The 23,602-nt window shown below is 49.2% G+C and overlaps 1 protein-coding gene across 5 annotated transcripts in view; it reads right to left on the reverse strand.

Moving 5' to 3' along the window:
• The window catches only part of LOC147724100 (opsin-5-like), a 1,241,395-nt gene that overhangs the window by 692,298 nt on the left and 525,495 nt on the right, over positions 1-23,602 (reverse strand). The window lies entirely within an intron of this gene.

Raw genomic sequence — 23,602 nt, forward strand, 5'->3', positions numbered from 1 at the left:
AAAACTCCTCAAGCTACAGCACCCCCAGCTGGGCTGCTGATCGTTACAAGCACACCCCTCGGCAGAGTGATTTAGTCACACGTCGGGACGGTCCTTGTCCCAACCGATGAACACTTCCAGGCGATTCCACTGCACCCTGGGCAGTCCTTACGATTTTGTGGAGATGGGGAGATCCTTTCTGCCCCTGGAACCTTGTGGACAGTAGCCCAGCTAAGAGAGTACTTCAGGACCCGGGCTGTGACAGGTGGCAATTAGCTGCAGTCCAGCAACATCCAGGCAAAATCCACCAAGTGATAGTCTCCTTTCTAGAGCGCCAAAAGCCTCAAGTCACCACAAGTCTGCGGACAATTCATTTCCAGTCTCTCCTGCCCAAATAGATCCTGCGTAGTATGATTCCAATCCCACAAGAGTCTCTAACACCTGAGGGCAGTGCCTCAGTAGTAACACCCACAATGACCTTTGAAGATGATATCAGTTCAAAAGGCCACCTTTGAAATGCACAGGCCCTCTCTAAATTTTGTCTTGTCTGCCATCCTACCCTGGGAGGCTTGATCAATATCTTTAGTGGGCAGTGGCACAGCAAGGGGGAGGGGCGGTTTGCCGCGGGCGACACAAGTTTTGGCGGCAGCATACTCTTCAAGCCATCTTGGGGCGGCAATCGCCTGCACACCTCACTCTATACGATGCAGGTGTCAGACGGCAATCGGTAAAATCTTGCCACCCCCTCTCTTCAATGTGGCAGTGGGCAGCAAACGCAGGGACTGCCACGAGCGAGCCAAAGGGCTAGCTACTCCACTGTTAGTGGGGTCAAGACCCCGCCCCTAGGAATGCAGGTGCCAATTCCACCACCTCTAACCCATCCCAGGCAGACCCCTCAGAGTCAGAGGTCTGCAGTTTCCTTTGAGCCCCTAGCATATGGCTGTCTTATCAGGAATGCACAGATATAGCTGTCCACCCAGGCCCGAGATGTGGGATGGAGACAGGCTGACAGGCACACACAACCACAAGCTAAGAAATGCTCACTTTCCCAAAGTGGAATTTCCACATTAGTAATGTCAAATCAACTTCACCACCAGAGAGGATTTATCTTTACTAACTCATTGATATCAAAGACTATACTGCCACTCTTCTGCACTTTGGAAATATGGCTCAATAGCCTTTCAACAGATCACTCATGTCAATCCTATGTGCAAAACAAGCCCTACAATACCGAACACATCATCCAGTGTCATTCATTGCCAGTGCATGTAGCGCACACATGCCCAGGCCCTACCTCTTCCCAACACTGCACCCCATTCCCAGGGAGTACTCCAATGAAACAAAAGACATGCACAACCTTTGCAAGTAGCTTTTTAAATGCAAAGCTGAGTAACAGTATCCTGCACACAAATGCCCCGCCATGGCAAACCTGTGGCACGTTTGAAGAGCAACATCCGTGGGTGGCACAACCAGTGCTGCAGGCGCACGGAGGAGCATTTGTGTTATATGCCCTAGGTACATGTCTTACCCTTAGGGAAGGAACTTACAGCTAACTCAAATTAGTCAATCATGTATACAACAATCACGACAATATGGCAAGCACAGCACTTTGTCACTGAATTGCATTGTCAAAAGAGCTGAAAGTCCTAATACTGGCACATAGATCAGTGAAAAAACATGAGGGACAAAAGCAAAACTTCAAGAGAAAGCACACTATGCTTTGGGCCATTTCCAACAATTTCCACCTTACATCACATTAGAATAACAAATAATAAACACCAAAATATGTTTATGCATGACAAACCCCAACCACACAAGTACCTAGGACCCCTATACAAAGACAAACTATCTTAACAATGAAAAGAGGCGCAAGACATAATAGTCTCACCACGTTAAAGAAGAGTGACTGACCAAGGTAAAATGAAGTAGCCAAACTTAACATTGCTCAATAAAGACATTATCTAAAAGGAAGCAAATGGAATTAAAGATGGTAAATTAAAAGTAAAGTAAATCAATGTAGGAAGTGAGAGTCAGGACTGAAAGACTATGGTACCTCATGGCAGGACTAAAGAAAGAGTTAGCGTTGTTCTAAACCCTACCTGGACCCAACAGAGATGGCATAACTATAAATAGTGAGAATTAGAAATTTGGGAGTGGAAACACAGAGTAAATGACAGAAAAAAGGGAGTTAACATGAGTTGAGCAATAAGAGAGAACGCCAGGAGAGAAATTGAACAAACAAAGCATAGGGATCCAAAGCAAGGATGTGGGAAGACCCAGCATATTTTATGGCAGGCATGTGATGTTCCCGGAGGAATTAAAAGGCAAGGGTTAGGAGAATGAGATAAGCCACATGGAGGCACCTCTGAGAGGATCACATTATGCTTAAAAAGCCTATGAACTTTGACTTCTTCATGGTGCGTGAGAAATTGATACACAGCAGAGAATATGTCTCATTGTATTAAAAAACACATCTAAACACAAGATGGACACAAGATATAGTTACTCATATGGTATGATTCAGGTGAACAATACTTCTACATTCTTTTAAAACGCTCCTAAAAGGTCGAATGAAAAATTCTGACAATGAATTAACCTTTTTCAACTCTTCATCAAGAACAAAGCAGCCTAAGAGGAGTGACGACTGCATCCGTAGGAAGTTGGACCAAATTGCAATGCCTGTTCATATCAAACCAGAAAAAATACACATCATATACATATCCCAGTTGATGTCTCCTGTTGAACATTTACATAGAGATCCAGATGCTAAACGTGGAAATCTTCCCACCTACATAGGAGATCTAGAAAATATGATGTAAAAATATTCCTCTCTTACAGCCCTGAAAGGTTTGGAGACACCTCAAGAAATAGAGAATAAATCCCCAAACTATGCTTTCAATTTACCGCCTCAATGATGAGGAATACACAAATTATCAGAAAATACATAGTAATGCCCATTCCCTATAAATGAGATCACAGAAAAGTGTCACAGTTGAAGCCACAATTTGCGGTATCTCCATGAAGTAGCTCATGTGTTGTCAGTGAACCTTTCACCATACAAATCACCTCAACCCTCATCAAATTAAGTAGAAAGCAGGAATCCCTACACTAGTAAATATGAATTCCTGCTTTAGCCCATCACTGAAAGCCTAGCATTTTAAGTAACACAACCTTAAGCCACAAGACCCTACTAAACCATTAAACATTTTTCTGAAGTAAACCTGAACCAAGTAGAACTCTATGGTCACAAACGCATTTATTGTCAAAATAAGAACCTCAGGCCGGATATTACGGCTCGAGCCAGAAAGTACGGCCCTAGCCGGAGAGTATGGTCCGGGTGAGGAGAGTAGTGGTCCGGGTGGGGAAATTGCGGACGTAAAGTTAGGAGTCATAAGTGCATTCTGTGAATACCAAAAATCGTATGTGCCTTCTGTGAATACCAAAAGTGGTAAGTTTAGGATTTTGTCTCAGATTAGTTCTGTGAATCAGCCCCCATATCCGTGGAATCTTTCATGGACAAATTCATTATTATCTAAAATGAAATGCTTATTTGTTACCAAATCATATAAAAAAAGAAAAACCTGTATGAAAACCAAGGCCAACATTAGGCACCCTCATCTTCTTTTTTTTTTTTTACTGAGTTTTATATAGCGCGAACTTGACACGTAGGTATCAGAGCGCTTTACATAGCACCAGTTGTGTCACATGAGGACACATTCATTTCTCTTTTGTCAGGCACAGGAAGATTAAGTGATTTGCCCAGAATCACAGGATGTTCAGCGTCATTGCCGAGACTTGAACCCAGTTCCCCAGTTTCGAGGTCGACCGCCCTAGCCGCTAGGCTAACTCCTTTCCCCTCAAGACTTTGTTTAAAGTCCCTCATGAGGCAAGTTTTGGAAGGGTGCATGTGGCCCATCCTAACCCTATTTTCATTGTAGTCCACAACATGGGTGCAACTTCTGCTTGTTCCAAGACTGCAACCTATCAGATTCCTTCTGTTCAAGAAATCAATATAGTGCCCTTTCACATGCAATCAAACTGCACCAACTGCAACCACCTATATACTCAGATGATACCCGAATCTATCTCTGACTACAAAGCACCAGGGCAAGCAGGACCAACATAAAAATGCCATGTACCACATCTTCTGCTGTATGATGGAGCGCTAAGTCTGCCTTAAAACTAACAAGACAGAGGTGATACTTGTGGGAGCACAATCCACTTGATCCTTGGCAAAGCCTCTCTTCAATGCTAACAGTAAAGCAGCAAATCAATAGATCTAACCTTGCCGTACAAATATATACAGTGGTTAAGGGCGAGAATATTTGCATGTTCATACTGCAAAAGGTCCAATCATTTTGAAAACTAGTCATCTTGGGGGGGCGTTGGGCTTATAAGCGTTGGGCTTTATTTAGGAATTCATTTGTTATTAAATCCAGAATGACTGCTGTAATTCCATCAGTGATAGCCCTCAAGTAGTGGATTTGACCACTTGGAACCAGTAGATTTGACATAAGTACATATTTCCAAATCATGCCATGTGCCTTACCTTCAGAAAACAAGGGGATAAACTATTCTGCGTTAAAAACCCTTCCCTCCCAGTGGAGTATATGATGATGTGATAAGACATCTGCTTTCATCACACATTCTTCTAAGGCCAAGGGCTAGGACACCAATAGAAATTGACACTGCAGTACAATAAATTTAGATTGAGGAAAATTATTCAGTTTATCAGCTTAAGTATATGCTTTAGAGATCATTGCCCCAGGCTGTGCCTCAGTGGGGTTTGATATGCCTTGGGCATTCCCTCATTTTAATGAGTCTTGTAAGGGAGGGAATATCTTCATATGGAACAAGTACTGAAAAAGACAAACGTTTCGGCTTTTCTGTAGTGGATGCATACATGCATAAAAAAGTAGAAGATCCTTTTATACATTGACACAGATATTGCATGTATGTAATTATAGAAAGAGCAGCCTACAGACAGATGTCCGTATACAGTCACACGACCACACATATAGCTACCCTTGCACACGTACCTTAAGATGCCCATATAGAAAAGCTACCTGGCATCTGTGATGCCTGTACTTTGACTAAGACGAGTTATGTTGTTATTTTGCTTACTTGTCTAGCTTTATACTGCTTCTGAGAGCAGCGGACAGTGCTAGATATATCAGGAGAGTGAACAAGGGGGAATGATGATTACGCCCAAAGAATTGACTGATTTCTTACGCAAAAAGGAGGGGTAGTTGGCAGCCTATCTTAGACATAGGGACAGCAAGGAGAGGGAAACTGGTTGCAGCAGATGCACAGAAGGAGCGGAAGAGGGTAGTAGTGTGGCAAGCAGTGCTGAGATAGCACCTGATGTGGAGTTGTTAAGGATGGTAGCCTGTCAGAGAGATATTGCATGCCCTGACAGCCAGCTATGCTGGGCCATAAACTAAAGCAGAGAAGGTCACAATCAACACACATACATGCACACACACACATTCCAGGTAACAACAAATATATCACTGTGCAGCATATCAGCAGGCACACATATTGAGAGACAGGGAGCGGAAGTGGAAAAAGACGGATGAGCAAATGTACGATTTCGTTTTTAGGTCCACGAAGTCTTCAAAAATCAAATTATAAAAACGAGATGAATTGGAATGAATAGAATCGGCATTAAATGCCGAATTACCCCTTGAGCTCTCCTCCGTGGAATCACGTGCACTATTTGATGAAACGCTTCGTTGTCCATCCCTATTCAAATGATGCCTTCTTTACTCACATCATATATATGGAACCCTCAACTGATGTACCTTCCCAATCTCAATATTGACTTATGACTTAGGTTTACCAGATCCCTCATTCTGCACTGAACACTGTGAATCCTGTCATACACTTCCCCCTTACAAATCATTGCCATCTAATTTAATAGAAGCAAATTAAAGCAATGCAAAAATTCATTGATTTTTTAAAATGTTTTTTAAAAATATTTTTATTGGTTTTTCCTACATATACACCATTACAAGTAACATAAAATGAAAGTCCAGGACGAAAATACAGTGGTGCCGAGCTCGATGGAAAATACCTGCTAAATATTTACTTATTTTCATATTGTTGCTTTCACACAAACGAAATGTGCCTTTTCATTTCACTTAGAGATGAGAAAAGAAAAGAAAACGCTAGAGACATCTGTTGGAGCTATTAGATTTGCTCGACATTCATTTGTGTTCACAGTATCTTCTTTGTGCTCTTATTTCACACCAATTAGATTGTTTTGCCATTTGGGTATCAGATGCAAGCATATCAACTGCTGCACAAGTTCTTTTGAATCCCTTACCATGGTTAACTGTCAGCATCTCTGTATTTTTCTTGCATCGAAGAATTCCAATGCAATAAATCACTGTAAAGTGAGGATGGGTTCAACACACTGAAAATGAGTGTCACTATTTTCAAGCAAGAATGGCTGTTGATCCCACAACGATCACGAGGAATGTCTGCCACAAAGTGCTTTCTGTAAAAACTGTATTTGTGTATTCTTTTCCCACGGGCCACTAAAGAAAGCATGTAAATTGTGTTAGCATGTAAGAAAACGATATTGAATTCGGTTGGCCATTAGCTGCACATTTCTCTCTTTCAATAAATTAAAAAGATGTTTTCATATGAAACCACCAGTCCCTTCTTGAAAATTATAATCAATATTTGCATGAATGGTGCAAGTACGAAAAAAAATTCTCTCAGTTACATTTGTGAATATCCGTGCCCCGAATGAGAATAGCGAGGCATTTCTCTCGGATTTATTCCCTGGCGTTTAAGCCCTTGTCCACGTTTCTTCTTTTAAAAGGGAGGATTGTAACTCCACCTTACACCCAGGGGAGGAGTTTTTGGCTCAAATGGCTCAACAAATGAACGCTTGTTCCCCCTCCCGCGCCACCCAAACAAAAAAAACACACAGGCCTTGGCACAGGAACTGATAGATCGCAGTATGTTAGACGCTTGGCATCACACTCATCCGAATGACAGGAGATATATGTTTTACTTTTACGTTCATAGATCATCCCCAAGGACAGATTAGGGTCTCTCATACACTCTTGTCTTGTGAACAACGGACCCAGATTGTCTCTGAAATACCCCAGTGACCCCGACATTCGATTATGCAGCGTTCCCTATACAAACTTGCACCAGGCAGTAGCGTATGAATGAGATACCATTTCAAGACCCAGTAGTTCACCACTTTTTCTCTCACCATGCTTCTTCTCTCGTTGAATATGGAGAAGGCATTTAACGGAGTCAATTGGACTCGCTCCCCGCTTCCCCCTACCCGCTCCCCGCTTCCCGCCACCGCCGCTAACCACGCCCCTTTTCCTTCTGTACCCTCCCCGCTCCCGCCTCCCAGCTGCTCCGCCCCCCTCGCACTTGGCCATATATGGCGACCGTGCGACGCAGGTGAGTGTGACCTAGCTTAGGACACCCCCCGCGCCGCACAGCCACCAGCTGCTGCGTGTGCCTCCCGCCTGTTTTTCTCGCTGCCTCGACCGCCGCCGTGCGACCACGCCCCCTGCCACCGAGCGGCGTGGTCTCCGTGTAGCGCAGAGCTCGCCTGTCCTGCAGGCTCCTGATCCCCGCTTTCTTGACGTGTGCCCCTCTGTTGATTGTACTTTATTGTGGATGTAATATTGTTTTTTCTGCCTGTTTGCCCGTTTGACTGTTTTCCCCCGTCTCTTCCCTACCCGCTCCCCGCTTCCCGCCACCGCCGCTAACCACGCCCCTTTTCCTTCTGTACCCTCCCCGCTCCCGCCTCCCAGCTGCTCCGCCCCCCTCGCACTTGGCCATATATGGCGACCGTGCGACGCAGGTGAGTGTGACCTAGCTTAGGACACCCCCCGCGCCGCACGGCCACCAGCTGCTGCGTGTGCCTCCCGCCTGTTTTTCTCGCTGCCTCGACCGCCGCCGTGCGACCACGCCCCCTGCCACCGAGCGGCGTGGTCTCCGTGTAGCGCAGAGCTCGCCTGTCCTGCAGGCTCCTGATCCCCGCTTTCTTGACGTGTGCCCCTCTGTTGATTGTACTTTATTGTGGATGTAATATTGTTTTTTCTGCCTGTTTGCCCGTTTGACTGTTTTCCCCCGTCTCTTCCCTACCCGCTCCCCGCTTCCCGCCACCGCCGCTAACCACGCCCCTTTTCCTTCTGTACCCTCCCCGCTCCCGCCTCCCAGCTGCTCCGCCCCCCTCGCACTTCGCCATATATGGCGACCGTGCGAACGCGCAGCGGTCACGCGCAGCGGGCGCGCCGATTGTGCGCCGAAGGCGCGCCAAAGGTAAGCCCGTCTGCGCCCGTCCGCGTCTGGACCGCGCCCAGCGCCAGGACCCCTGGCCCCCACCGACGGAAGACGACCCGACTGTCCTACGACGCCACCGATCTCATCGCACTCAACACCGGCGGGATCCCTGGATGCTACCGAGCCACCCCGAAGCACACCCACGGACCCTTCAGCTGCCACGCCTGCAAGTTCACCTGCATCCGGACCTGCCCCGCACCAACACCAGCCAAGCCGAACACCAGCCGCAACCACCTCAAGTGCATCCTGCTCAACACCCGCTCCGTCCACAGGCACACCATCGAACTCTGGAACCTCCTCGACACCACAGCCCCTGACGTCGCCTTCCTCACGGAAACCTGGATGAACGACTCCTCAGCGCCCGACATCGCCATCGCCATCCCAGAGGGATACAAGATCACCCGAAGAGACCGCGGCAAACAGACTGGAGGAGGCATCGCCATCATCCACAGGGACACCATCCACATTGTGAAATCTGACAAAAATCGATGTACATAGACAGCAGTCATTTCCCTTCTTCTCCCACTCCCCTCCTTGTGAGCACCATGGATACTGTAAATTATTGACTATATCACCCTGCCAGTAAAAACCCGTACCCCTATACATATGTACAGCCATTCTAGGCACCATGGCCTTTTTACCCATTGGAATCCCTAGCCTCCCTCCTGCGCGTATCTTGCACCCCCTCTCCCATGTATAGACCTCGACACCCTTTCCCTTTGCGCGACCCTGATGTGAAAGGTAACCCTCCTGCTTGACCCAGGCCTTCTCCATTTCCCTCTCGAAGAAGCATCCTTCGCCTCAGCTGACATAGCCCCCCCCCCCCCCCCCCCCCAGTTGTATCTGGCTGCCCCTGTTCTCCCATGTACAGGTCATGAGATCTCTCTCTCTCTCTCTCTCCCTCTCTGCGCGGCTCTGATCCTGCACGCACCCTGTCCCCCCCCCCTTCTCCTCGCATGAACAAGTCATAAACCCTCTTCTTACGCAAAGCCCTGTCCTTGAGGGTCACGGCCGCGCCTGACCAGCACCTCCTTCCCTTCCATGAATGTCCCTCTGTTGACAAGCCTTCCCTCCGCACTCGATTGTCCACGCAGACATGAATACCCCTCCTTTGATAACCCCCTTCCCCCAAGCCCGGCTGACCACACATGTCCGAGGCCATCGCCCATGCCAGGAGATACCATTTACTGCCCTTATTGTATGCCTAGCCACCCCACCCCCCTGGGCCATGATCAGGCGTACATCCTACCAAAGCACTCAGCTGCGTGATTGCCCTCCCCACTTATCAGCAGGTCTAAAGGTCCCCATTGTGAGCATATGTGGAGTAGGATCACCACGAGGATTATAGGGATGACCTTCTTGTGCGTCATACCGTTCTGATTGTATCACCAACTGTTTTGTAAAGGTATAAAAGCACGAGTCTCAAGCTCACTTGTCAGAGCACCTCCCGAAAGACACTGTGTTTCGTGTCCGAAATGACTGGCTCTCCTCATGAGTAATAAACTCTGTTCGTGATTCCTGCCTCCAGCGCCCGTCTCTTTATTTTGGTAATTACTCAACATGGGAACTAAGAGGCGGTTTGCGCCAGCAGCCTGGGCATCGATGGGAATATGGTTGCATTTTCCACAATTGGCGTCCCAACGCGGGGTCCATCAGTGACATAGGGTTCGGTAAGAGAGATCCAGGCGAAGAAGTGAACTTCTAAATGATCGGGGTATGCCTGCCTTGAGAGGGCCCTAGCCCGGCTGCCGATCGACAGAACTTCACCAATTCTGAACGGACCTCTCTTCAAGTGACCTATTGTCCTGACTGGAATCCCACAGGAATGCTACATGGAATAAGAGAACGATCGGGCGCTGGAGGAGGGAGTCGAAGAACTGTCCGTATGGTCCGGTCCGGGTAGGATTAAGTAGGGTGTTTTTACATCTGATTGGTAGGGTGGCTCTATCCACCTGATTGATTGATTGTTTGTATTGAAAACCAGTATTTGTATACTGGCATTGTTGGTATTGGTTCATTTAGCTTTGAAGGCTACTTGACATATTGGTTCTCTTTTGAGAACGAGACATTCTCTGTTTGCAAACAGCGGCGAATAGGAACGTCGTCCCTCTTTGCAGATAGAGAAGGGTAGGTAATGCGGACTTTTTTTGTCCCCATTGTAACTCGTCATACCTACCTTTCTCCCCACTGAATTGTTTGAAGTCGATTGATAACCGATTGTTGTTCTTTAAAGAATTGTTGAAGTCGATTAATAATCGATGTTGTTCTTTGAGAATTGTTTGAAGTCGGTTGATGGTCGATGGTTGTTCTTTGAGATCTTCCCTGTCCACAAACAGAGACGAATAGGAATATTCTGTTCCCTTTGTGGATAGCGAAGGGCAGGTAATGCAGACCTTTGTCCCCGTTGTAATCCGTCATGCCTGTTTTTCTCCCCACTGATTGATTGAAAACCTGGACATTGTTGTTCCAGGCATTGCTTCGTTTGAGGTATTTTCTGTTTGCAAACAACATGAAATGGAAATATTCTGTTTAGTCTTTGCAAGTAGAAAAGGGTAGGTTATGCCCCTTTGTGAATTCGTCAGTCCTACCCACTCCCCACTGGTTGGTGATTGTGGGGTAGCTCGCATGGTCCGCCCAGGAGACTACTCTTATGGAGGACATATGCTCTCTACTCATGGGCCATTTAGTAGAAATAGACCGACTGGTCCGTCCAGGAGGCTACCCTAGTAAATGGAAGTACATCGCTCGGTCTGTCCAGGATGATACCCTAATGAAGGAATATATGTTCCCCTTTTTTTATCGATAATCTCGTTCCACCCCGGACCATTTATTGGAGGGAACTCGTCTGGTCCGTCCAGAGGTACCCCCTAATGAAAAGGACACATAAAAATATGAAGTGATCACCGCTCCCTACTAACAGAAAGCTTTAGCTCGAAACACGCTAAGGAAGAGAAAGAAAAATAGAAAAAGGAACCAGGCTAAGTCAGTAACCCCCTGATGAGCTTTTTGATTTCACTAAAAATAAGAAACATTAGAAATAGTTCGTAATAAGAAATATAAAATGGCGAAAAATTTTTGCAGCAAAAGGAGCCACGAGGTAGCTAGGCTTCACTGCCTGTTCTCTCTTTTTTTTTTTTTTTTTTCTTTTTTGCCCGCAACATGTCAGCCTCATTGCCTGCCCCGCCCAAATAACGGTCACATGAAATAGAAATAATGTAACCAATAGGTACCTACCCCCATTCCGGAAGCTCCCGAAGTGCAACAGGTCCGCGGTTACGCCCATCCGGAAGGCGAGGCCTCGAGGCACGAGGGGCTCGCCTGACCACGGTCGGGAGGAGACGATGTTGGGCAGGCGGTCCAAAAGAATGGCAAAGTCCTCTCCTTCTCTCCTCTTCCGCTGCCCTGCAGGCCACGGGGGGGGGGGCTGTCTTGCCTCAGCCACCGACCACCCCCCCCCCCTTCTGTCTCTCGCCTGGTCCGACCCACGAAGAAGGCAGAAGCCGAAGGCGAGAACGGCGGCGAATCAAGTAGTCCCGCCACATTTCAAATTCGCCGCATGCCATCGCCCGCTTGCCAAAGGCCGAAGCCAAGGCGAAAACGGCGGCAAATCAAGTAGTCCTGCCACATGCCAAATTCACCGCATGCCACCGCCTGCATCGGCGCAGGTAGTCCCGCTACATGTCAAGGGAAGGGGGGGGGCTGTCTTGCCTCAGCCGCCGACCCCCCCCCCCATCATCAATGGCTGGCATGACCGGTATTGAAGACGACGGAGCCGAGGAACGGCGCGGGGTCGCTGGAAGGGGGAGGCGGCGCGAACGACCCTCCCCCACCTCCCTCCAGGTGGAGGCTTCCAGCGACACCCCAATGCTCTTACTTGAAGAGGGTCAACATCATAAAGCGGTCCTCTGCCCAGGACGGGCACACGTTCCATATCGCCTCTCCTCGACCTTGAAGATTCTATAAGAGCCGGGGGGCCCCCGACCCCCTACAGGGGTGCCCCCGCCCCCTTCACTGGGAGCCACGACATCGGTGCAACTCCTGCCGGCACCAGCCTCGGATTGGAAATGGCTAAAATGCAGCCACGGCACAGACTTGTTCAGTTCCGGAGGAACACCAGGATGACCCGGTAGGAAAATTGTTGCCGCCCTTCCCACTCTTTGACTCATGGTCCATATTGTTAGACTGTTAACCTTATAGCACAAACTTTTTGAATTCCCAATGGAAGGCCCTGCGCCAACCATGCAGGACTAGAGACACTCTGACTATGCTGGAATTTGCCTGACCCCACCCAAAATGGCGCCGACACCAAATGAGACGTTTTTTTTTTATATATAATGAACTTTATTGCACCATGACCACGCAGTTCTTTTACCTCGAGATATATATATCGTTTTGGATAAATGAAAGTAGATATGAAGGATATTGAGCATGTGATTAGGCAATGAATTGACTTAGGGTGGGTACTGATTATGAGTTGGAAAATGAACTGGTGTAATTTGAATAACGAATGAGTATTGGATAGATGAACTTCTGAATTAATTGAAGATGAATTCTTGACATGCATCATGCTTGCTCTGTAAGGAACTTTTAATACGGTTTTATTTGCACTGCTGCACTTTATGCAATGAACTGTCACCAATTTCGTTTATTAAAAATATTTTGAAAAAGAACGCATGGCTGTAGCAGTTGCATTAATGAGTTTTGGATACCTTACTATTGCAGAGAAGAATAAGTATGATGAAGGATGTAGATCAAAAGGGATCAGATATTTAGCAGCTACATTATGTATTGCAGGCAGCCCAGAAAAGTGTTTTAGACACCCTTAAAAAGACTCCGCGGAAATGCCACCTGACCGTCACCCTTGCACCCGATAAAGAGGGTTACGATCGAGTAACTCAGGTAGGTAGGCAGATCGTCAATGATTATCTACCTGACATTACTGGTCAATCTGGGCTTAAACGCCGAGATGGTAAAGAAAGGCAGTACGTGAAGATGGGTCGAGTATGTGGTAAGTAAAAATATTTTCGGACTACCACATGCTGATGTACTTTGAATGCTGCCACCCCCACCCCTTCTTTTCCCCACCCTTCTGCAGGTCACGTCAGAACGTCGGCTGAGGTGTGGAAGAGCGATGGTCGGATCACCGACGAAAACAGGAAAAGAGGGAATATGTGTGTGGTCGTTATAATGATAGGTTTTTAAAAGAAAAGACGTAGACTTTACATGACTGTTCCTCCTTAGGACATAGCGACTGAGAGGATAGACTGACGCAGAAACTGGACAGGTACTGATTGACGAAAAATGACTGGAAATGACGTATTAAATAATATAACTAGACGTTTCGACTAGGTAGGGAAAGGACAAAGAAAATTGTACGGGTAAGGGTTGCCACGGCACCACCCGTCTAGAAAGTTAGAAATATTACTGATGTTCCAAATGCACTACCCCCTTTCTCACACTCTTGTAGATATAGCCAAGCTGTCCGACTGCTCTCCCGATCAATATTTGCCGTTGCCTCAGCCTGGAGAACTTTCCACCAAAGGAAGGAACTGAAGAATGGTTTAAGATCCGACCACGGGTAACTAGCACAACCAGGTTGATTTCTGGTCGACCAACCGAGGTGTGAGTATTGGTAATTAGGGACGCTCGCAGGTACAGCAAGCGAGAAGGAAAAAGGGAAAAAGGGGGAAGGGCAGGAAGAGCTAAGTACGTAGACAAATAGGATAGTAGAGGTACGTAGGATATAATAATATATATATATATGTATAAACAGATCTTGTAGACTAACAATTGTTTTATGTCTTGTCGTGAATGTCTTGTATATGTGTGATATATGTGCCGTCTTCCCTGTCTGGGTTTGTATGTATGTAACATACGTATTTATGTCCCCCCCGCCCTGTCTGTATCTATAGGTCACCTGACCTTTTGCCGTTCTGTGATGTGAGCACGCTAAATGACCTATTTTTGTACACGTCTCTCTCTCTCTCCACCCCCTTTTTCTATCTCTCTCTCTCTCTCTCCCTCTCTCTCCCTCCTTACATGTCATACGTGTACCGAATGGCTCGCTTAGATTGCGGACGACTCTCACTCTCTTTGAAAGTCTCCCTATTTTCTCTCTGTCTTTCTGGTAAAATTGTGCTCCACCGGCACCAGTCCGATTTGATACGTATTTTGAACGCGAAGGTGTTCAGCGAAATTGACCGCAACTAAAATGACTGCATCTTGCCATGTTACTGCCTCTCCTTTCTGCAAAATGAATGTACTTGAATTGGCTAAGAAGGAAAGGACAGGTAAGACGACTAAAGTCCCCCAAATCAGGCCGTTTCTAGGGGAACTGTATGTCAATGGCATCCTATGTCTGTTTTTCAGAGACGAACGCCAAAAACGCCTAGATTGACACCCAATACCAAGATTGCCCCACCCCCTTTGCACCCAAGCGCAAGCGCCCGAAGCATCCCCGCCCCATTTTTCTTTGATAAAACCACTCCTGTTGTCCCCGGTATTAACATAATGACCATGGGTAGCCGCTGACCCTTGAGGAAATCTTGTTTTGTCCGACACTCGACGATAGCACCCCCCCCCCACCCTGTCTGAAAATGCTAGCCAGTTCCGAAGGGAAATGCTGCGCTGATGTTGAAAATGATGTAATGCACAGTTGATGGAAATATTATCTTGTCCTTGCTCGAATCATAAATGAGCTGATGAATATACCTGCCATAAACTCAGTAGGAATGCTGACACATGCACTGCTTGGTAATAGACCTCTGACTGTGACCGATGACCATAAGAACTCAAATGCGAAAAATTGAGGGAGGAATTCACATGCGTAGATATCTCCTTCTGCCATTTCTCTAAAACACTGTCTTGTACTCATTTAAAGATGCACGATCACCGAAGGAGATGGGTCGGATGTGACGTACAGCCTGACTACAGATCCTGGGACACGTGTGACCTCGACCAAAGGTGGAGCTGCAGAGCAACAAGATACGGACGAGACAGCACTTTCAACGTGGAAAATGAAAAATGACGGGCCACCCTGGAGCCCTCCGTCTGCTAACCCACGTGTGCCTGGAGTCTCCGTCCCCCTACTCTGGGCCCGATTGATGGGCCTGCCTGCTTGTTATCCTTTGCTCCCTTGGTCTCTTGGTCCCTTTTTGTGTGTCCCAGGAACTCTGACCCAACTCCGCTCACTCTTTTCTCCCATTGACTGTTTGAACGACAGCCACCCACCTTCCCACGTGACTTTTTGCCAAAGGAAAGAGCTGCAATTATGTGGGAAGAGGGTGTTGCAGCAGAACTATAGGTGCCGAGCATAAGGCGCCGCCAAACGGACTGTTTAGGGAACAGGACTGTGGTCTAACAGCAGAGGACTGACCGCACCCTGCGACGCGTAAGGATGGAACTGAGCTGGACCTATAGCTCCACCGCCGGTGCTCAACAGCGCCAACGAAAATACTCGGATTAGAGCCTACCAGTGATGGCTCGCTGATAAAAAGACACTGGGACGAAGAGATCTTGTGTAGTGAGCTGAATTCCGCTCTCAACTATCTGGTCAAACTGTTCATTGGTCACATTTTCAAGTCAGAAAGATTTGTGCTATGTAATGCGTTTAACTGTCAGGAACACACCGAAAATGTAATTCCGTATGTACTGCATTCTTCCCTTCACCTTAGCTGTCTATGATTATACGCCACATGTTAGTATCGACAAAGTGCTAATTCGTCACCGATACTTGCCTGCATGGAATGTCATAAACTGTAAAAATGATTGCTGCTATGTAAAAAGGGGCGACTGTGAAATCTGACAAAAATCGATGTACATAGACAGCAGTCATTTCCCTTCTTCTCCCACTCCCCTCCTTGTGAGCACCATGGATACTGTAAATTATTGACTATATCACCCTGCCAGTAAAAACCCGTACCCCTATACATATGTACAGCCATTCTAGGCACCATGGCCTTTTTACCCATTGGAATCCCTAGCCTCCCTCCTGCGCGTATCTTGCACCCCCTCTCCCATGTATAGACCTCGACACCCTTTCCCTTTGCGCGACCCTGATGTGAAAGGTAACCCTCCTGCTTGACCCAGGCCTTCTCCATTTCCCTCTCGAAGAAGCATCCTTCGCCTCAGCTGACATAGCCCCCCCCCCCCCCCCCCAGTTGTATCTGGCTGCCCCTGTTCTCCCATGTACAGGTCATGAGATCTCTCTCTCTCTCTCTCTCCCTCTCTGCGCGGCTCTGATCCTGCACGCACCCTGTCCCCCCCCCCTTCTCCTCGCATGAACAAGTCATAAACCCTCTTCTTACGCAAAGCCCTGTCCTTGAGGGTCACGGCCGCGCCTGACCAGCACCTCCTTCCCTTCCATGAATGTCCCTCTGTTGACAAGCCTTCCCTCCGCACTCGATTGTCCACGCAGACATGAATACCCCTCCTTTGATAACCCCCTTCCCCCAAGCCCGGCTGACCACACATGTCCGAGGCCATCGCCCATGCCAGGAGATACCATTTACTGCCCTTATTGTATGCCTAGCCACCCCACCCCCCTGGGCCATGATCAGGCGTACATCCTACCAAAGCACTCAGCTGCGTGATTGCCCTCCCCACTTATCAGCAGGTCTAAAGGTCCCCATTGTGAGCATATGTGGAGTAGGATCACCACGAGGATTATAGGGATGACCTTCTTGTGCGTCATACCGTTCTGATTGTATCACCAACTGTTTTGTAAAGGTATAAAAGCACGAGTCTCAAGCTCACTTGTCAGAGCACCTCCCGAAAGACACTGTGTTTCGTGTCCGAAATGACTGGCTCTCCTCATGAGTAATAAACTCTGTTCGTGATTCCTGCCTCCAGCGCCCGTCTCTTTATTTTGGTAATTACTCAACATGGGAACTAAGAGGCGGTTTGCGCCAGCAGCCTGGGCATCGATGGGAATATGGTTGCATTTTCCACAACATCACGACCAACACCGACGACACCCTGAAAACCGCCGAACACCTACACTTCCAGATCCGCACCAACCCGAAGACCACCCTCAGAGGCACCCTGATCTACCGACCCCCGAGACCACGCACACAATTCAGCGAGGACATCGCCGACTTCGTCAGCCCGCATGCCCTCCCCTCCGCTGACTACATCCTCCTGGGGGACCTCAACTTCCACCTGGAGAACAACAACGACTGCAATACCACCACCCTGCTTGACAACCTCGCAAACCTCGGACTCAAGCAGCTGGTATCCACCCCCACCCACCTCGCCGGACACACACTCGACGCCGTCTTCTCATCCAGCAAAGACATCGCCTTCAGCCACGCCACCGGACTCCACTGGACGGACCACAGCTGCGTCCACTTCACCTTCAGAAGAACGACGACCCACCACCACCAGCAACCGATTGCTCGAAGAAGCTGGAACAAGATCACAGCCGACCAGCTCGCCGCTTCCCTGAGCCAGCACCCCCCCCGCCAGCTCAGCGAACCCCAGCCAGGCCGCCGACAACCGCACGAAGTGGATCTGCAACAGCGCGGACGAACTCGCCCCACTGAGGACCCCGCCTAGCAGACCCGGCAGCAAGAAGGCCCCATGGTTCACCAACGAACTCAAGAGCTCCAAGAACAACTGCCGAGCCCTCGAGAAAGCCTGGAGAAGGGAACCAACACCAGATAACATGACCGCCCTCAAGCTTGCCACCCGGAAGCACCACCAACTGATCCGCGCCACTAAGAAAACTGCATTCAAGGACCGGCTAGACAACAACGCACACACTTGCAAGGAACTCTTCAACATCGTGAAAGAGCTCTCCAACCCCAACCCCGGAAACAACGACATCACCCCATCGCAAGACCTCTGCAACTCCCTCGCCTCCTACTTCCACAACAAGATCGCGGACATACACAACAGCTTCAGCACTCAACCGACGATCACCACGACCGAACCACCACCCCCCACCACCACCCTCCGCGCCTGGACTCCGATCAGCACCGAAGACACCATCCGCTTGATGAACTCCATCCACTCCGGATCTCCGACCGACCCCTGCCCTCACCACGTCTTCAACAAGGCCGACGCAGTCATCGCACCCCACCTGCGAGACATCATCAACACCTCCTTCGACACCGCCACCTTTCCTGAGAGCTGGAAGCACGCCGAACTCAGCGCCCTACTCAAGAAAGCTACAGCACCCCACCGAACTCAAGAATTACCGCCCCATCTCGCTCCTCCCGTTCCCAGCCAAAGTCATCGAGAAGACCGTCAACAAGCAGCTGGCCGCCTTCCTCGAGACGAATGGATCCCTCGACCCCTCACAGTCTGGCTTCCGAGCCAACCACAGCACCGAGACCGCCCTCATCGCTGCCACCGATGACATCCGAGCCCTGATGGACAACGGAGAAACAGCGGCCCTCATCCTCCTAGACCTCTCCGCGGCATTCGACACTGTCTGCCACCGCACCCTAGTGCAGCGCCTCAGCAACGTCGGAATCCAGGAGAAGGCGCTGGAATGGATCATCTCCTTCCTCGACGGAAGAACACAGAGAGTCCGCCTACCACCGTACAAGTCAGAGGCCACCAAAGTCATCTGCGGCGTCCCTCAAGGATCCTCGCTGAGCCCCACCCTCTTCAACGTCTACATGAGCCCCCTCGCGGCCATCGCATGCCAACACAAGCTCAACATCATCTCCTACGACGATACCCAGCTGATCCTCTCCCTGACCAACGACCCCGCCGCCGCCAGAGCCAACCTTCACGAAGGGATGAAAGACGTAGCCGAGTGGATGACGACCAGCCGCCTGAAACTGAACTCAGACAAGACGGAAGTCCTCATCCTGGGCTCCTCGCCCTCCGCCTGGGACGACTCCTGGTGGCCCCCCGCCCTGGGCAGCGCACCCAAACCGACAGACCACGCACGCAACCTGGGCTTCATCTTGGACTCCTCCCTCACCATGACCAGACAAGTCAACGCCGTCTCCTCGTCATGCTTCAACATCCTGCGCATGCTACGGAAGATCTTCCGGTGGATCCCCACCAAGACCAGGAAGACGGTCACCCAAGCCCTCGTCACCAGCCGACTGGACTACGGCAACGCCCTCTACGCCGGAACCACCGCCAAGCTCCAGAAGAGACTCCAGCGGATCCAGAACGCCTCAGCCAGACTCATCCTCGACATCCCACGACACAGCCACATCTCCGGACATCTGAGAGACCTGCACTGGCTCCCCGTCAACAAAAGAATCACCTTCCGCCTCCTCACCCACGCACACAAAGCCCTACACGATCAAGGCCCAAGCTACCTCAACAACCGCATCAACTTCTACGCTCCCAAACGACATCTCCGATCAGCCAGCCACGCCCTCGCCGCCGTCCCCCACATCCGAAGAAAGACATCAGGAGGAAGATCCTTCTCCTACCTGGCCGCCAAGACCTGGAACTCCCTACCGACCGACCTGCGCCTGACCCAAGACCATCTCTCCTTCAGGAAGAAGCTCAAGACCTGGCTATTCGAGCAGTAGCGATTTAGAAAAGGGGGTGGTGATGAACAGAGTGTCTGAGTTAAACAGACCACTCTTACCCAGTCCAAAGATCAGGGCTTGATCCATCACCGTTATTTATCTCACTGCCCCATCCCAGCTCAGAACCTGGCTATATGCAAATCAGTCTGTCCCTGGCCCAGTGCATCATGGGAACAGGGCAGACTAAACTACCAAGCCAATTCTTCACCAGAAAGGAGACAAGCTACCGGGGACCGGTTTCTGGCATTTCAGCCTTCTTCGGCCCGGCTTGCTTGAATCTTGATGGAGCAGTGAGAAAGGGACTCATGTCTGAGTATACCCTGCCACACCTATAGTGGCCAAAAACGATTTAGAAAAGGGGGTGGTGATGAACAGAGTGTCTGAGTTAAACAGACCACTCTTACCCAGTCCAAAGATCAGGGCTTGATCCATCACCGTTATTTATCTCACTGCCCCATCCCAGCTCAGAACCTGGCTATATGCAAATCAGTCTGTCCCTGGCCCAGTGCATCATGGGAACAGGGCAGACTAAACTACCAAGCCAATTCTTCACCAGAAAGGAGACAAGCTACCGGGGACCGGTTTCTGGCATTTCAGCCTTCTTCGGCCCGGCTTGCTTGAATCCTGATGGAGCAGTGAGAAAGGGACTCATGTCTGAGTATACCCTGCCACACCTATAGTGGCCAAAAACGATTTAGAAAAGGGGGTGGTGATGAACAGAGTGTCTGAGTTAAACAGACCACTCTTACCCAGTCCAAAGATCAGGGCTTGATCCATCACCGTTATTTATCTCACTGCCCCATCCCAGCTCAGAACCTGGCTATATGCAAATCAGTCTGTCCCTGGCCCAGTGCATCATGGGAACAGGGCAGACTAAACTACCAAGCCAATTCTTCACCAGAAAGGAGACAAGCTACCGGGGACCGGTTTCTGGCATTTCAGCCTTCTTCGGCCCGGCTTGCTTGAATCCTGATGGAGCAGTGAGAAAGGGACTCATGTCTGAGTATACCCTGCCACACCTATAGTGGCCAAAAACGATTTAGAAAAGGGGGTGGTGATGAACAGAGTGTCTGAGTTAAACAGACCACTCTTACCCAGTCCAAAGATCAGGGCTTGATCCATCACCGTTATTTATCTCACTGCCCCATCCCAGCTCAGAACCTGGCTATATGCAAATCAGTCTGTCCCTGGCCCAGTGCATCATGGGAACAGGGCAGACTAAACTACCAAGCCAATTCTTCACCAGAAAGGAGACAAGCTACCGGGGACCGGTTTCTGGCATTTCAGCCTTCTTCGGCCCGGCTTGCTTGAATCCTGATGGAGCAGTGAGAAAGGGACTCATGTCTGAGTATACCCTGCCACACCTATAGTGGCCAAAAACGATTTAGAAAAGGGGGTGGTGATGAACAGAGTGTCTGAGTTAAACAGACCACTCTTACCCAGTCCAAAGATCAGGGCTTGATCCATCACCGTTATTGATCTCACTGCCCCATCCCAGCTCAGAACCTGGCTATATGCAAATCAGTCTGTCCCTGGCCCAGTGCATCATGGGAACAGGGCAGACTAAACTACCAAGCCAATTCTTCACCAGAAAGGAGACAAGCTACCGGGGACCGGTTTCTGGCATTTCAGCCTTCTTCGGCCCGGCTTGCTTGAATCCTGATGGAGCAGTGAGAAAGGGACTCATGTCTGAGTATACCCTGCCACACCTATAGTGGCCAAAAACGATTTAGAAAAGGGGGTGGTGATGAACAGAGTGTCTGAGTTAAACAGACCACTCTTACCCAGTCCAAAGATCAGGGCTTGATCCATCACCGTTATTTATCTCACTGCCCCATCCCAGCTCAGAACCTGGCTATATGCAAATCAGTCTATCCCTGGCCCAGTGCATCATGGGAACAGGGCAGACTAAACTACCAAGCCAATTCTTCACCAGAAAGGAGACAAGCTACCGGGGACCGGTTTCTGGCATTTCAGCCTTCTTCGGCCCGGCTTGCTTGAATCCTGATGGAGCAGTGAGAAAGGGACTCATGTCTGAGTATACCCTGCCACACCTATAGTGGCCAAAAACGATTTAGAAAAGGGGGTGGTGATGAACAGAGTGTCTGAGTTAAACAGACCACTCTTACCCAGTCCAAAGATCAGGGCTTGATCCATCACAGTTATTTATCTCACTGCCCCATCCCAGCTCAGAACCTGGCTATATGCAAATCAGTCTGTCCCTTGCCCAGTGCATCATGGGAACAGGGCAGACTAAACTACCAAGCCAATTCTTCAACAGAAAGGAGACAAGCTACCGGGGACCGGTTTCTGGCATTTCAGCCTTCTTCGGCCCGGCTTGCTTGAATCCTGATGGAGCAGTGAGAAAGGGACTCATGTCTGAGTATACCCTGCCACACCTATAGTGGCCAAAAACGATTTAGAAAAGGGGGTGGTGATGAACAGAGTGTCTGAGTTAAACAGACCACTCTTACCCAGTCCAAAGATCAGGGCTTGATCCATCACCGTTATTTATCTCACTGCCCCATCCCAGCTCAGAACCTGGCTATATGCAAATCAGTCTGTCCCTGGCCCAGTGCATCATGGGAACAGGGCAGACTAAACTACCAAGCCAATTCTTCACCAGAAAGGAGACAAGCTACCGGGGACCGGTTTCTGGCATTTCAGCCTTCTTCGGCCCGGCTTGCTTGAATCCTGATGGAGCAGTGAGAAAGGGACTCATGTCTGAGTATACCCTGCCACACCTATAGTGGCCAAAAACGATTTAGAAAAGGGGGTGGTGATGAACAGAGTGTCTGAGTTAAACAGACCACTCTTACCCAGTCCAAAGATCAGGGCTTGATCCATCACCGTTATTTATCTCACTGCCCCATCCCAGCTCAGAACCTGGCTATATGCAAATCAGTCTGTCCCTGGCCCAGTGCATCATGGGAACAGGGCAGACTAAACTACCAAGCCAATTCTTCACCAGAAAGGAGACAAGCTACCGGGGACCGGTTTCTGGCATTTCAGCCTTCTTCGGCCCGGCTTGCTTGAATCCTGATGGAGCAGTGAGAAAGGGACTCATGTCTGAGTATACCCTGCCACACCTATAGTGGCCAAAAACGATTTAGAAAAGGGGGTGGTGATGAACAGAGTGTCTGAGTTAAACAGACCACTCTTACCCAGTCCAAAGATCAGGGCTTGATCCATCACCGTTATTTATCTCACTGCCCCATCCCAGCTCAGAACCTGGCTATATGCAAATCAGTCTGTCCCTGGCCCAGTGCATCATGGGAACAGGGCAGACTAAACTACCAAGCCAATTCTTCACCAGAAAGGAGACAAGCTACCGGGGACCGGTTTCTGGCATTTCAGCCTTCTTCGGCCCGGCTTGCTTGAATCCTGATGGAGCAGTGAGAAAGGGACTCATGTCTGAGTATACCCTGCCACACCTATAGTGGCCAAAAACGATTTAGAAAAGGGGGTGGTGATGAACAGAGTGTCTGAGTTAAACAGACCACTCTTACCCAGTCCAAAGATCAGGGCTTGATCCATCACCGTTATTTATCTCACTGCCCCATCCCAGCTCAGAACCTGGCTATATGCAAATCAGTCTGTCCCTGGCCCAGTGCATCATGGGAACAGGGCAGACTAAACTACCAAGCCAATTCTTCACCAGAAAGGAGACAAGCTACCGGGGACCGGTTTCTGGCATTTCAGCCTTCTTCGGCCCGGCTTGCTTGAATCCTGATGGAGCAGTGAGAAAGGGACTCATGTCTGAGTATACCCTGCCACACCTATAGTGGCCAAAA

Source organism: Lissotriton vulgaris, chromosome 4_1, assembly GCF_964263255.1.
Source record: "Lissotriton vulgaris chromosome 4_1, aLisVul1.2, whole genome shotgun sequence".
Taxonomy (NCBI): domain Eukaryota; kingdom Metazoa; phylum Chordata; class Amphibia; order Caudata; family Salamandridae; genus Lissotriton; species Lissotriton vulgaris.